The sequence below is a fragment of the Suncus etruscus genome, chromosome 11, assembly GCF_024139225.1.
Source record: "Suncus etruscus isolate mSunEtr1 chromosome 11, mSunEtr1.pri.cur, whole genome shotgun sequence".
NCBI lineage: Eukaryota > Metazoa > Chordata > Mammalia > Eulipotyphla > Soricidae > Suncus > Suncus etruscus.
Genome location: NC_064858.1, coordinates 20040652 through 20055673, shown reverse-complemented (window position 1 = coordinate 20055673; position 15022 = coordinate 20040652). Strand labels below are relative to the sequence as shown.

The window sequence follows — 15022 nt, the reverse complement described above, 5'->3', positions numbered from 1 at the left end:
AAAAGGCCGACCAGTCCCCCAAGCTTACTTACTTCAGAGAGGTGATGATTTGCTGGGGCTCCACAGGACATGGGTACACCACCTCATTGATGTACTTGTGGTTGCAGTTGGAATAGGCTGTGGAGATGTGGACAAAAGCATCCAGACTGGGCATCTGGTTAGCCATATGCAGGAGCTGCTGTGTAGCTATGACATTAAGCTGCACAGCATGTTTGCAAAAGAGACAAAGCAGGGGCTGCTCAGACCACCAATTCTGCTTCACAGCAGCAGACTCTGCCTTGGGGCCTGGCTACAGCTGGCTACAGAGATGCAGGAAGTATTTACTTGGCACAGGGATACCTGCACCAGGCCTTGTGCTAATTGCCTGCAACTCACGGGGCTCCTGACAATTTCAGAGGAGAATCCAGAGGGAAAACCATGGCTTTGCTAATTCATTCATTGTAAACCAACTGAAATGGACGCCTGAATGCTGAGGGTAATGCCAACCAGACTTGTACTTTTTTATCTAAAGAGAAATGTTTGGTTTTTTGGGTCACATCAGGCAGTGTTCAGGGCTTACTCATGAATCTGAACTGACAGAGTTCTTCACAACAGCTCCAGGAACCAAACTCCCTCTGGTACATTTTTAATACTGTTCTGACACCAACATGCTCCAGTTTTGATAAGATGTTCTCACAATGAGTAAACAGCAACAACTTGGTCTAAGAATAGGTTGTCTTATCTCACTTTCTAACAATAAGATGAAATCAGAAAACATGTCATCCTTTGGCTGGTACAAAAGCCAAGTTCAATATCTACAGAAGACTGGCTGTGATAACCATAACTGGGCAGAACTTATCCTGGGACCAATAAAAAAAGACCCTACTCTAGGCCTTGGCTATGATCTGTACAACAACCAAGATCTCTAACTTCAGAGATCTGCCTGAGACAACTGCAACCAAGCTGCTCTTCTGCAAACATAAGGAAAGACTCTATCCTATGCTTCATTCTAGGATTGGGCAAAAACCAAGACCACCAACTACAGAAGACTGATTAAAACAACAGTGATGGAACAGAACTCCTAGAACTGTAAAGAAAGACTCTATTATAGGCTCTATCCCTTGACCTGTGCAAATACCAAGATTTCTAGCTATAGAGGCATGATTTTATCATCCACGATGGAGCAGAAAGTTTCCAGACACCCCAAAAGATCTAGGGGAGAGTAAAAGAACATGTATGGAGCCTTTAGTTATTCCCACGACAATATACTTCAAGGGTGGAGAAATCCTGTATCTCTTAACCACGGGCATTCCCTTCCTAATTTTCCCAAAATTTAAATGCGTATGTAAGAAAAAAAAGAGCACAAATTATTATTTTTTTGTTTGTTTTGTTACTGTTGTTGTTGGTTGTTTGTTTTTTCCCATGGATTTTCTTTTTCTGTGTTTTGTTTTGTTTTGTTTTCTTTCAGGACCATGGTTATTGTGTGGTTGGTGTCCTTATATTGCTGTGGTGCTTTTTGAGTTTTTTTTTTTAATTTTTAGTATGCTTTTGTTTTTCTTCCTTTTTCCCTTTCTTCTCTTAAATTGATATTTATAGCCTCTAGAAGGACTCCTCCTATTTTTTGCTTGTTTGATTTTTGCCCCATTTTATTTTATTTTTTCTTTCCTTCAAACAGAACCACACAATTTGAACCATATTATTCTGCCTCACAAACTGAGGGGGAAATAATAGAGGGTACCAAGACCAGACAGTCGTATGAAAATTAAGTAGAAATAAAATTGATCATACTTAAACACCAAATCCAAAGCCAACTACAACAGAATAGATACCCAATCTACAACATGCTAGACACAGAGGGACCACTTATACTAGTAACCCGAGGGATAAAGTAGAGCAATATGGGATGCATGCTGGGAACAGGGGTGGAGGGAGGATAACATTGGAGGTGGGAATGCCCACCAATTACTACGAAAGATCTGTAATCCACTTTGGTCAAAATAAAAATAAAAGAAAAAAAGAAAAACAAAAATCACTTCTGGTGGGGCATGTAAAGACCATATGTGATCAAACTGATGTTAATTACATGCAAAGCTTGTACTACCACTACTGCCCCAAACTCTTTAATTTCTTTTAAAAACCAGGGGGAAATACTTTTAAGTCTAACCAGAAGCATAGGCAGGTCAGAATATCCAATAAAATCAATTTAAATATGACATATAAACTTGCATATACTGGCCATGTTAATACTAGCTATGTTAAATTTTGTGTGTAACTTTCCGTTTTGAATGAAGGCCATAATTTAAATTTTGAATGAAAGTCAAGTAAGATAGTGTAGTTTTAGGTGTTACAATTGAAATCGTTGGGCATAGTTAGCTGATAACCTGTGCCTGGATGGTAACTTAGCATTACAAGTCAAACAAAAGCACAGTATCCTGGGCTGACCCCTCACATCTGCCTTCCTGGAGCTCTCTACAGCAAAGGCCACCAGATCCAGCATTGTACAAATACACTGAGTTGTGAGTTGGGCACAGTCATCAAAGTGGTGAACATTGACAATCTGGAAACTTCCTCAGTAGAAAAGTGACCTGGGATGGAATGAAATTCTATGTGGACATTACAAATTAGAGCACTGGGGCTGGAGAGATAATACAGTGCATAGGGTGCTTGCCCTGCATCTGAATGACTTCTTTAGGTCCCTTCAACCCTGCTAGGAGTGATAGCTGAGCACAGAGTTAGGAGTAGGCCCTAAGCTTACTGGGCCACTAGATGTGATCTAAAGACTAAAACAAAATAAACTAATAATAATAACTACAGCAAAAGCCCAAATTAAGTAAACCAGAGTAGGACATTAATCATCAATGACAGAAATCCAGAAATGGAATCTCGTGGACTACAGCTGTTTACAATGAGGTGAACTCATTGTGTATGTGTGTTCATCTTTCTGATGAACTGTGAAAGGCTGGAATAATATATTTTCAATGTTAAAATGCTCATCCCTATACAGACTTTTTAGGTTATTGAGAAGTTTCAGTATTTGGGAATGTTTCTTTTCACTGAGAATACCTTTAAAAAAAAAACTATAAAACTGGGGCCAGAGAGATAGCACAGCGGTATTTGCCTTGCAAGCAGCCGACCCAGGACCTAAGGTGGTTGGTTCGAATCCCGGCGTCCCATATGGTCCCCCGTGCCTGCCAGGAGCTATTTCTGAGCAGATAGCCAGGAGTAACCCCTGAGCACCGCTGGCTGTGGTCCAAAAACAAAAGAAAAAGAATAAATAAATAATAAATAAATAAATAAATAAATAAATAAATAAATAAATAAATAAATAAATAAATAATAAATAAAAATTATAAAAACAGAGGAAACAGGGTAGAGTGATGCGCAAAAGGCTGGAGCTCACAGTAACATACAGAAATTTGAGCCTTGAACCTCTAGCTCACATGCTCAAGGTGATCCCAGAGCCATGTTCCCTTCTCCAAATGTTCCAAGTAACACATACACCCAGACACAGCTACCTCAGGGACTCATTGAAGTTTACAATGGCAGCACAGTGGAAGATGAGGTTGGTGGTTGCAAACAGTTCCTGCATGTCCTCCTTGCTAATGGCCAGGTCCTGATGACTTAGATCAGCAAAGATGGCTCAAATCTTCTCGTACACGTGTGGACATAATTCTCTGACTTTATCAAACAGCTGGAACAGACAAGATGGCAGCTCATTGCGACCACTTTCACCAACTCCCTGACAAATTCTGTGCCAACCCCAGCTCTCCCCATTCTCCATTGGGGCTCCCTGAACACACGTTTCATGAGGAACTATCCTCCAAGACCTGTTGGATGGAGCTGTGAAGAAAGGCAGGGAGAAAACACTACTATCTTAACACCCCATCTTGAAAAATAATGGCCTGAGGGACAGAGGCACAACCAGTCTTAGCAGTCTGAGGAAGTTACAGTCAGAGATCAGAAGCAACCCCTAGCTGATTGTGGTAATCAAGGAACCAGATAATCCTGCCAAGATTCTTCATGATCTGATTTCAAGGGAAGATCAAGGAAGGCTTTGTTATGAACTAACAACCTGACAATCTTCCAGCATAATCATTTCTGAGCATAGTACATTCTGGATATTTTATGCAACAATGTCAGTAAATGAACATTTCACATGTACTCTTAAAATTTCTTTTTTAAAATATATTTTTATTTAAGTAACATGATCATATTTGGGTTACAGTCATAACCAGAACACCCCCCCTTCATCAGTGCAACATTACTCCCTCCCCCTTCCCATCCCCTGCCTGTATTCGAGACAGGCATTCTACTACAGTAATTTATTTTAAGTTCAGTAAGTTGTATTTTTTTTCCTTAAAGGATAAGAGTAAAAAATATAGTAAAGGTGTGATAGTGGCAATTGCCAATGTTTGCATAGGTCCAGAAAAATGGAGAAAATGGGAAAAAAAATCCTTGACCTGATTACAAAAAGGCCTCACCCCAGAAGTTTATTGGCATAAGACAGACTCTGGGTTCCAGGCATACCAGTCTATCCAACTCCAGTCATTCTCAAGGTCCCGGTGAAACTTTTTCACACTTTAGCTATTGTTGGTATCAGACTCTTATATTTAAAGACTCTGGATTCTGTGCATTACTTTCATCGATGTCAGGCTGATGTGGAGCATAATATTAAATGCAGAGCGATCTGCCCTGCATGCAGGCTGTTGCTGAGTCGCCTGGTGTTGGGAGCACTCTTTGGTGTAAGTCAATGCCAAAGCAGTGGTAGGTCTTCTCTGGTAGAGGCTTGGATCCTGGTAATGTTAAAGACAATTGTGGTTGTTTCCATAGATGGTATCTATTGTTCAGGTGTGTGTGGGCGATGCCCATTCTTCTGAGGCCTGAGCCAAATCATTATGCCAATGTTCAGGGTAAAAGGCCTAATTACATTACCAAATTTGTGTTCCCATCTCTATTAGATAAGAACTTGTTCACATATGTATTATTTTCCCATTTTAATGTGCTTATGCAAAAGAGAAGCAATGCCACAAGATATTGTTGGTGCATCTGGGGACCGAAGAATAAAGTCCAACATTTCCTGTAACTTGGTATAAACGTGAAATTTATACAGAGTTACTCTTATACCAGTATTGCTTATAAAACAGATCTCACAGGGGGAAAATCAAACAATCAAATAACTAATCTAGTGGGTAAAATTGTCACTATATGAGGATATTCAAAAAGAGTTATAGACGTTAAGGGAATACATCTGAGATATACAAAGGAGATACATGTGACCCTTTTATATTTTAAAAAGAAAAAAGAAAGAAAGAAAACAAGGGTATTTGAAGACAACAGATGATAGTTGAGTTTGAGACATGTTTTGTGGCATTACGGAACCCTATATTGTCCTTGAACTAGTGGTTTTGCTGAAGCTGATTCCGGTATCATGCAACAGTCCATAGTTTGATGGGGGCATAAGGGGCCACCAAGCATGGGTCAACAGGCATGTTGGTTGTAGTTATTTGTAGAGGCATGAGCGGGGGACTGAGAGGGTGTCTTTCAATGAGGAGCTGGATGGTGGTGTTGGGGCAGAAGGTCAGTCTTCGTGTCTAACCAATTAGGAACTGAGGATAAGGAGGGTTGAATAAGGGGAAGATAATGGTTCAGAGTTTGGGTATGAGGAGGTAGGAGAGACACAGGGGTGAGGGGAGAGGCAATACATAAAAGACTAGACAATAGAGGTCAATTTGAGTGTTTTATCAACATCTTGGGCATTCTGATTCTATTCCTAGGAACAGTCTAGGATCAGGAATGTTTTGGGATAATGCTTTAAAAAGTATATTTGTCGCACGGGTGCATTTGAAAAATAGTATTACTAGCAAATAAAACAGGGGGTCCAATATACATAGGGGAGGGGTTTCCCTCCTCTGCCCACCCCCCAGGGTCCGAGTTGCCAGGGAAAATTTATTTTTTATTTAAAGTTTTGGGGCCATATATGTCAGTGCTTAGTGCTAAATCCTGGATCTGTTTAAGGGATCACTCCTGGGAGGTTCAGGGAACCATATGAGATGACAGGGATCAAAAGAGAAAAGAGCTGGAAGTTCCAACTCACCTCAGGAAGCTCACCACAAAGAGTGATGAGTTTAGTTAGAGAAATAACTACATTTTGAACTGTCCTAATATTGAGAATGTATGAGGGAAATGGAGAGCCTGTTTAGAGTACAGGCGGGGGTCGGGTGGGGAGGAGGGACATTTGGGATATTGGTGATGGGAATGTTGCATTGGTGATGGGTGGTGTTCTTTACATGACTAAAACCCAAACACAATCATGTATGTAATCAAGGTGTTCAAATAAAAAAATTAAAATAAATAAAAACAAAAAAAATGCGGTCAGCCACACCCAATGCCAACATTTCTCTCTTTCACCAGCTCTTCTCTCAGACTTTCCTTTCAGTATTCTTTGAACATCAAGACTGAATGACATATCTGCAGAGGAGATTCAAACCAGGGTCTTCTATTCTAAGCACAGGTTGCTTTGAAACTGCATTGATCTCTTTCTGATGTTCTTTTCCACAAAGGAGGCAAATCATCTCAGAATGGAAAGACAGCCTCTTGTCACCATCAGTGAAGTAGACAAAGGGGCAGATGTGCTTATGTGAGACCTCTTCAAAGGACTTCGCCTGTGTGTGTGGGTTCAATGCAGGGTCAACATCTAGACACTGTCTATTCCCTCCTCCTCTTTTTCATTATGCCCAGCTACTTCAGTCCCCACACCTCAGGATTGGAGATTTTCATAGTACTAACCCCCTAGCAGTCCCTTCTTATCCCTGGGAGGGCATTGCATCTGAATGCCCACTTTTATCCCTTGAGATTCAAGGGAAATTATAAAGGTGCACATTGCAAGTGGCTGCAGCAACCATTGGCTCCAGCTGTAGCATGCAAGGCCGACTATTGTCCTCCATGACTCTTACTTTAAAAGTAAGAAGAGAGCAATACCTATACCAATGGCCTGTAATTTACGTGGTTTGATACAGAACAAAGCCATCAGCCTGTCAGGGACATTGCGAAAAGCCAGATCTTTGGACTTCAGACTTACTTTCGAATCCAGAAAAACTGGAGTGAGGGGAGGAGAGAGAGAGAGAGAGAGAGAAACGAGAGCATGAAGAAAAAAGAGTGAATGGTACAGGGAGAGAGAGGATAGTGAGGGGGGGAGACATTATATTAGATTACTTACACAATGATACTAGTGGAGGCAAAACCCAGGATGGGTGCCTTTGCCATAGCCGGATCAGGGCAGGCAGCTAGCATTGGCAATGCTAAGCCTTACAGTTGGGAAGTGTGCCTCTGAGGCCTATACCTCCCCCACTGATAGACACATGACTGGGTGGGCATGAGCAGCATTTTCTGATAATTAGCAATTGACAGTAAACAGCCCAGAGTGGGGGCATACTAGAGTATTCCATACCAAAGTACCAGATCATTCCATAGAAAAAAGAGAAAGTATGATCAGGATTTGCAGAAGCCAAACAATGTGGCTTCAGATAACACAATCTCACAGGAACAGCACATGAGGCCATGAACTGCAAGATATCTTGAAGTTAGTCATAGATGGGACAGAAAATCAGCAATGTAGTGAACCTCAAGTCTAGTGGGAATATAGAACTACATAAAACTGAGCAGAGCCTAGCAGGGTCTTGGAATGGGCCTAACTCAGACTTTGGTTTTGGCTTCCTGAAGCCTTGGTGAGGTGGAAACCTTGACTCCCACCCCTACACTCCATGGCAATCCCCACACACATACAGCGAGTACTCCTAGCCATGCCAGAATGGGTCAGACATGGAGGGACTTTTCCAGGTTATCGGGCCCACTGGAATGGTTCTATTTATGCAACAAACTCGCAAACTCATACTATATTTGATGGTAGGAGTTGCCCTTATAATTAAAGGGAGAGCACACTGTCTATTCCCTCCTCCTCTTTTCCATTATGCCCAGCTACTTTAGTCCCCACCCCTCAGGATTGGAGGTTTTCATAGCACTAACCCCCTAGCAGTCCCTTCTTATCCCTGGGAGGGCATTACATCTGAATGCCCACTTTTAGCCCTTGAGATTCAAAGGAAAGTAAGTATATCACTCTTCATGTCAGGGTGATAGATTGATTATTCTGCAGAAATAATAATTGTCAGTACAGTACCAATTATTTGGACATTCATCCTTCGTTTGGCCTGCCATTTAACATCTCCTAAATCACCTCTATCCAAAGCCCTTTCTATTGTTTTCCCTGTGCTCTACCCTATCCCAGATTTGTTGCTTTCCTTATTAAACTCCATTATCCCTACAGGTCAATACCCCTTGTGCCCTGGCGTTTCATCCCCCCCAACACCATTTTAGTTTCATATCACTGGAATAAGAGGACTGCCATCTATATATGATGGCAAACACACATTACCTTGGACTGCCACTTGCGACCAGAATGACCACATTGTTTGGCTTTTCCATTGCCTTCGTGGATGCTCTCTACTGACAGATTACATTATTAGCAGAATTAACCTACCTTGGATATGATCACAACAAAGGGGGGGATATGTGCATTTCTTTGCATGAATTTCTTGGGAAATAATGATGTTATGCCTATGAATTGTGGGTAGTGAACCACAATTGAGACATAGTGTCTTAAGTGTATACCCCCCGGGCCCAGAGAGATAGCACAGCAGTGTTTGCCTTGCAAGCAGCCGATCCAGGACCTAAGGTGGTTGGTTCGAATCCCGGTGTCCCATGTGACTCCCCGTGCCTGCCAGGAGCTATTTCTGAGCAGACAGCCAGGAGTAACCCCTGAGAACCACTGGGTGTGGCCTCCCAAAAAAATAAAAAAAAGAGTATACCCCCATAGATCTACTCCATTCTCTCCCCTATAGCACCTTGCCTACACCAATTTACCATCAAAAGCTCTCCCACCCATGGATCTTTTGACATATCTAATACTTTGTGACATTATCTTTTTTTAAATCTTTTATTTGCATAGATACATTTAAAAGGAATGTCTTAAATGAGTACCTCTTATTAGACCTTGAAAATCCCAAATTCAAACTTTGCATGTGTGTCCTGGACCCTGAACATGTGTCACATTGGTTTGAATAAGCTTCAATTACTCTGAGATTGGCCTAACACCCCAGAAAATAGATCTCCCTGAGGGCCATAGATAGAACCTGGGCAGCATTTGGGCCACCCTACCAATGACATGGAACATGAGTGAGCCAAGAGCTTAAGTGTAATGTCTCACAATGCAGGCATGTGCCACCCTGGCAGTGACAAGAAACATGAAAGATCCAAGAGTTCAAGTGTGATGTATTACAATGACAACCACTAATGAGAAGATGATGAGGGAAATGGAGCCTTTAATTTCTCTAAGACTAAGAAAATGAACCCTCTGGGATTAGGCAAACTGAAGACTAGCCTGAAACTTGCAGCTGAAAGATATGACCAAATGCTTCCTGGGAAAGACCACTGTGCTCTAATCTAAATTTAAGTTAAGAGTTTATTTTTGTGGGGTTTTTTTGTTTTGGTATTTTTGGTCCACACCCATTTGATGCTCAGGGGCTACTCCTGGCTAAGTGCTCAGAAATTGCCCCTGGCTTGGGGGGACCATTTGGGACGCTGGGGGATCGAACCACAGTCCTTCCTTGGCTAGCGCTTGCAAGGCAGATACCTTACCTCTAGCGCCACCTCTCCGGCCCCTAAGTTAAGAGTTTTTATCTCAGTTTTTCTGTACATATCCAAAATAATTTTATCACTTTGCAAATAGCTCTGCTCTGTGTATAATGGTTCTGCTCACCTATGCTATTGGCAGCTCTGGTACTACTGCTTCTGCAGTCCTGTCTTGTTGGGTTACTGATTCTATCCTAATCAATAATTGTGCCTCACCCTGGGGGTGACCTCGTGATAGTATATTGGATTATTCCTTACTTAGTATTTGGCTCCCACCATAGTGTGGTACGTGATTCTTGTGTATAAAAGCAAGGATTTGAGGAAGGCTGAGGGTCATTCTGGGAGGGATTCTTCAATCTAATCCACTGAATAAATCTGATATCTCCTGAAGCCTGTCTGCCTGTGAATTTTCTACCTGCCTCTATCCTGAACCCTCAGACCTGCCGGCTGAACAGGGTGGCAGATGCATGGTCTGAGCTGGAGGAGAAAGACCTCATCTTCCATCCCTCCATCATCTAGCCCCATCCAGGGTTGACCTGCAACACATAATGGAATAGCGGCGGGTAGAAAATTCACAGGAGATATCAGTTTTCACAGATTCACAGGTGATATCAGTTTTATTCAGTAGATAAGGCTAAAAATCCTTTCCAGAATGACCCCCAGCCTTCCTCAGACCCTTGGTTTTTTTATACACAAGAATCAGGTGCTACCCTAGGGTGGGATCCAAATACCAAGTCTGCCTCTTATGGTGAAAAGTAGTACATACAGAGAGCATGGCATATCTAGCCCATTTCAAATGTTTGTGTTTAGGAAACAGAAAATGGGGAAAGCATAAGAAAGCCTAAAAGAGCAAACATCATTTTTTCTCCCCAGACAGAGAACACATCCTGCTTTCCTTCCTAGATAGAGACCATAGCCTGTTTTCACTTTAAACAGTACACATCTTGTTTTTCCCTTAAACATAACATTTATCCTATTTTCCTCCTAAGTGTTTGAAACCTGATTTTTTTTCTTTTTCTGTTTTTCTCTTAACCTGACTGATGGAGACATATAAATATCCTTTTCTGTCTATAACAAAGCTGTTCCCCAGAAGTGGCTCATGGATGGTTTTTGAATTTGTAAGCTCTCTACTTGCCTGGAATCTGACTTCACCAGCCTCATTTAAAGTGAGCGTATGTGTGTATGATTTTATGTGTAGGGGTATATGTGTATGTGTATTTAGGGGGTGATCACCTCCAATATAGAAAAAATGAGGAGTTGAATAAACTTGGAGTTCAGGTCAAGTCTGGAGAGTTCCTTGAAAGAAGATCACTGGGGTCCCAAGAGATTTTGAAATAGCAGATCCAGCCTGCAGATTTGCACACTTGCATTCAGGGATCCTGGGAAAAGCAGGAGAGTATCCTCAGCCTTGTATGGCTACACACCCACCTTACTGCTGAGCATCTGGTCCACCCTCTGCTGTGGTGTCTGGCCAACCTTGGGCCTCACCAGGATGTAGATGATTCTAAGGTCGGGGGTTGTGCGCAGAAGCTTCTCCAGGAGCACCTTGCCCAGGAAGCCAGTGGCCCCAGTGATGAGGATGAACTTGCCCTCGTAGAAGGTTGCAATAGTTGATATGACTGCACACACAGGTTTCAGAGCTCTGAAAGGAAGATCATTCAGGGTAGAGCAGTTAAGAGCATGGCCAACCCACCATAGAACTCCATCGTGTGCGTCCCAATTCTGGACATCCCTGTCACAAGTACGCTCATCATGAAACCCCATCACAGACACCTCCATCACTGATAAGAGGAATCAGATGAAAAGGCAACATACATGAATATCAGGCAGTGGCTCAGTTGTAGGGAAAATCGTGAATCTCCCAAGTTAGGCTTTCCTGACCCAGCATGAGTTGCCATTCCATCTGTGTCCTCCACCTAGCAATGGCCCTCTCTCAGATGTGCCCCCTCAGAGCTGTGCACTCCTCTCAACTGTGTCCACCTCACACTGTGCCTGGAATGGTTTTGCTGAACCTTGAGTTGCATATGTAGAGCTGGGTCCAGGAAAATGGGGTAAGGAGGAGGTGAAATCTATGAGTCCCTACTTTGGTTTGGGAGATTCCTTGGGAAGGCAGGAGGAAAAATGTATACTAATATCTGCTTCCGGAATAGAGAGATCAGAGGACAAGAAAATGTGCTTGGGGAGGCCAGTCTGATGCCCAAGTAAGATACCTGTCTAGTTTCTAGGTGTTTGGAGGCAGCTATAGGTACAGGAGTTGGGACAGCATCTCTTCAAACTTAGATGCTGTCCATAACAGGTCTGAGGAGGGTTCTGAGCTTATCTAGTGTGCACCATTCTATGGGGACCAGCCCCATCTGCTGCAAGTGAGTGATGACCAAAACTTGCAGGGATAAATATCAGTGAAGGTCTAGCTCAGGCCTCAGAGACACTGGCACATTAATGCATCCAGCCAAGTTTAGGTAGCACAAAATCCCAAACCAAAGAAGTTTAAGTTACAGCAGTGTTTTCACCAAGTTGAAGAATTACTGAGTGTGAGAGTCACTGAGTGTGAGAAACACTGAGTGTGGGAATTACCGAGTATAAGAATCACTAAATGTGAAAATCACTGAGAGTATGAAACACTGAGTGTGGAAATTATTGGATGTGAGAATTACTGAGAGAAACACTGACTGTGAGAATCACTAACTGTGAGAAACACTAAATGTGAGGATCACTGAGGTAAAAATCATTGAATGTGAGAATTCCAGAGAGTGAGAAACACCAAGTTGTGAATCACTGAGAGAAGCACTCTATGTGATTATGTTAGAAGGAAATGTAAGTTCAGAATTAACTGCTACTGTTTTGCGTCTCTAACTGTGCTTTGCTTTGGACATAAGGACTGCCATGACAGGCCTCAGATTTCTGGCAGAAGTTACTAGCCCAGTTTCAAGAACTTTAAGGGCTAATACCGGAACATTTAGACAAACTAGCAACACCTGGGGCCTGCAGGTGATATACCTTATATAACTGCACATCAAAGTTGAAAGCGCACAATGGGCTCCCAAGACCTTCTAAGTCCCAAGTCAACCATTTTAAACCTGGCCAACGCAACATTTACTAAGAACCTATAGTTTTGTCTCTCTGCTGGCATCCTAGGAGCCCTATAAAAAAGGGCTTGCAAGTCTCATCTGGGTAGCTGCCTCCTAGGAGAGTTGCTAGTAACTGAAGAAGCTTCCCTGAATTTGCGTTACTAACTTGTCCCTCCCTCCCGTTTTTGGGGGGGTCAGATCTTAAATCAAGAGCTAACAGTGAGAATCACTGGATATGAATCTTTGTGAGAATTACTGAAAGTAAGTGACTGTGTCTGAGAAAGTTTGAGTGTAAAAATTCTCTGCCAATGTGCTTGGACCTTATGCAAAGCAGCCCTGACCACATTCTCACTTTGCTGTAGTGGGCTGGTGGGCTTGAACCTGTCCTGGGACTAGCAGGTCTCACTCAGTGTTGCTGAGGACCATGTAATGACAGGTACAGAAGCAAAGTTGTTCACAGGCACTAATCACTGTACTATCTCTCTGGCCCCTCCAGATGATGAATTCTTTTTTTCTGCAACCCATTCAATGAGAACACCATTAGGAGACAGCAGAGTCCTCTCAACTCAAGGCAAAGAAATGAGGGTTGTTTTCAACATGAGAAGCAGAACCACAGACCAGAATTCTGTTTTCTTCTGTATGAACTAGGGACACTGATGGCTGGGTAGGCTCCAGGATAAAACGCAATTGTCCAACTAAAACCCATTCTTGAGTTTGGCAATTTTTTTTAGAACTAAAACTAAATATCATGATTTCCCAAGCCAAAGTGCAAACAGAAGTGGAATGCGGCTATTTGGCCCCCTGCTCACCAGTTTCTCACCATATTTTTAGCCAGAGAATGGTCAGAAATGTCACAGCCCTTTCAGAATTCTGCTTTAAGTTGCCCTTTTTCTGCTTCCCCTGAAGATATTAGAGAACAGAACCCAACCCAAAACCCAGGGGTCACCAAGAATGAGACAAATGCATACAAGGAACAGAGCCAGAATTGTCATTGAGGATCAATTGGCATAAATAAGACTCAGCTGTGCCCCTGCTACCTTCCCTTTATTCTCCCAGAGTTCCCCTAGACAGCCCCCAATCTTCCAGAGACATAACCATCACCATCCATACCATCATCCTCCAAAAACCATCCCTACCATCTGCCTCTTCATCCTCTCAGACACACTCTGCCTGCCGTATATGTCCCACATTCTTAGGATGGCAGATTTCTTTTTAGTTGAACTTGGCCCAGGGAGCCCCAGCTAACTAGTCTACACTCTGTGCCTTCCCTGCCTTTCTGACACTTGTTGCTGCACAGCCAAAAATTCAAATAAAACACCTTTTGGGTGTTTGGGGTAGGACTCACAGAGAAAACAGGTGGAAGGAATGACAATGAGTCTGGTAGCTGTTTATAAAACAAATATTCAATTCCACTTCCACAATGCACAGAGGGACTAGGCCATCAGCCTTCTGAGTTCTGCAAGTGCTATGCTGCCCTCTCAACATGAGGAAGAATGAGGAATCTGCTTTCTGGAATCTCTACCACAGTGTTCCTCAGCACTCGCTATATTCCTATGAGATGTTCTCAGTAAAGCTGTCCCCTATCCCTCTTACCCATGATATGGTTCTGCTCAACCTCCTTGTAATAAAAGTCACCAATGGGTTCCCATCTACCATTCCAATGTGACACCCTCTCCAGTGTGACCCATCCTTCTCATCTCCCCTCAATTCTTTACTAGAAGGCCTCACACTCCTACACTTTGGTCAGCCTCTACCCACCCACCTCTTCCATTGTCAAGTAACTTTCTTTCCCTGTACAGATTACTACAGCTTCCTCCCACTTAACATCCCCCTCTTCTAACATGAACCAAAATCCCTCACCTCTCCTGTTCATTTTGTTTTGGAGAGCTAAAATCAACCAGTTTTCTTCTCCCACTGGTTTTGCAACCTGTTTTTTCTTCTTCTTACAGCAGCCTAGAGTAATCATTATTTTGGAGTTCTTAAGTAAATGCCATTAAGTACAGTTTCTGTCTAACTGTAGAAGCAGTAAAAATTATGATTAAAATATAGCTCTGTGTCCAGAGGGTAGTTGGAGGAGTTCAAAAGGACTGAAAGAGGTTCACACAAGAGCTGGTACAAACAGACTAGAAAATGGAGACCCCTATCAACTTAAGAAAAACCTCTATCACACTGCTCCAAAATCACATCCCCACATGGGCACATAAGGTGAATTCCAACAGGACAGGAAACCAACTGTCATAATCCTACAAACCACATAAAACCCGCTGGACTGTTGTGAGTTGGGGTATTTG

At 42.6% G+C, this 15022-nt stretch overlaps 1 pseudogene; it reads right to left on the bottom strand.

Moving 5' to 3' along the window:
- LOC126022005 (fatty acyl-CoA reductase 2-like) overlaps nucleotides 1-15022 on the bottom strand; it is a 57309-nt pseudogene that overhangs the window by 20350 nt on the left and 21937 nt on the right.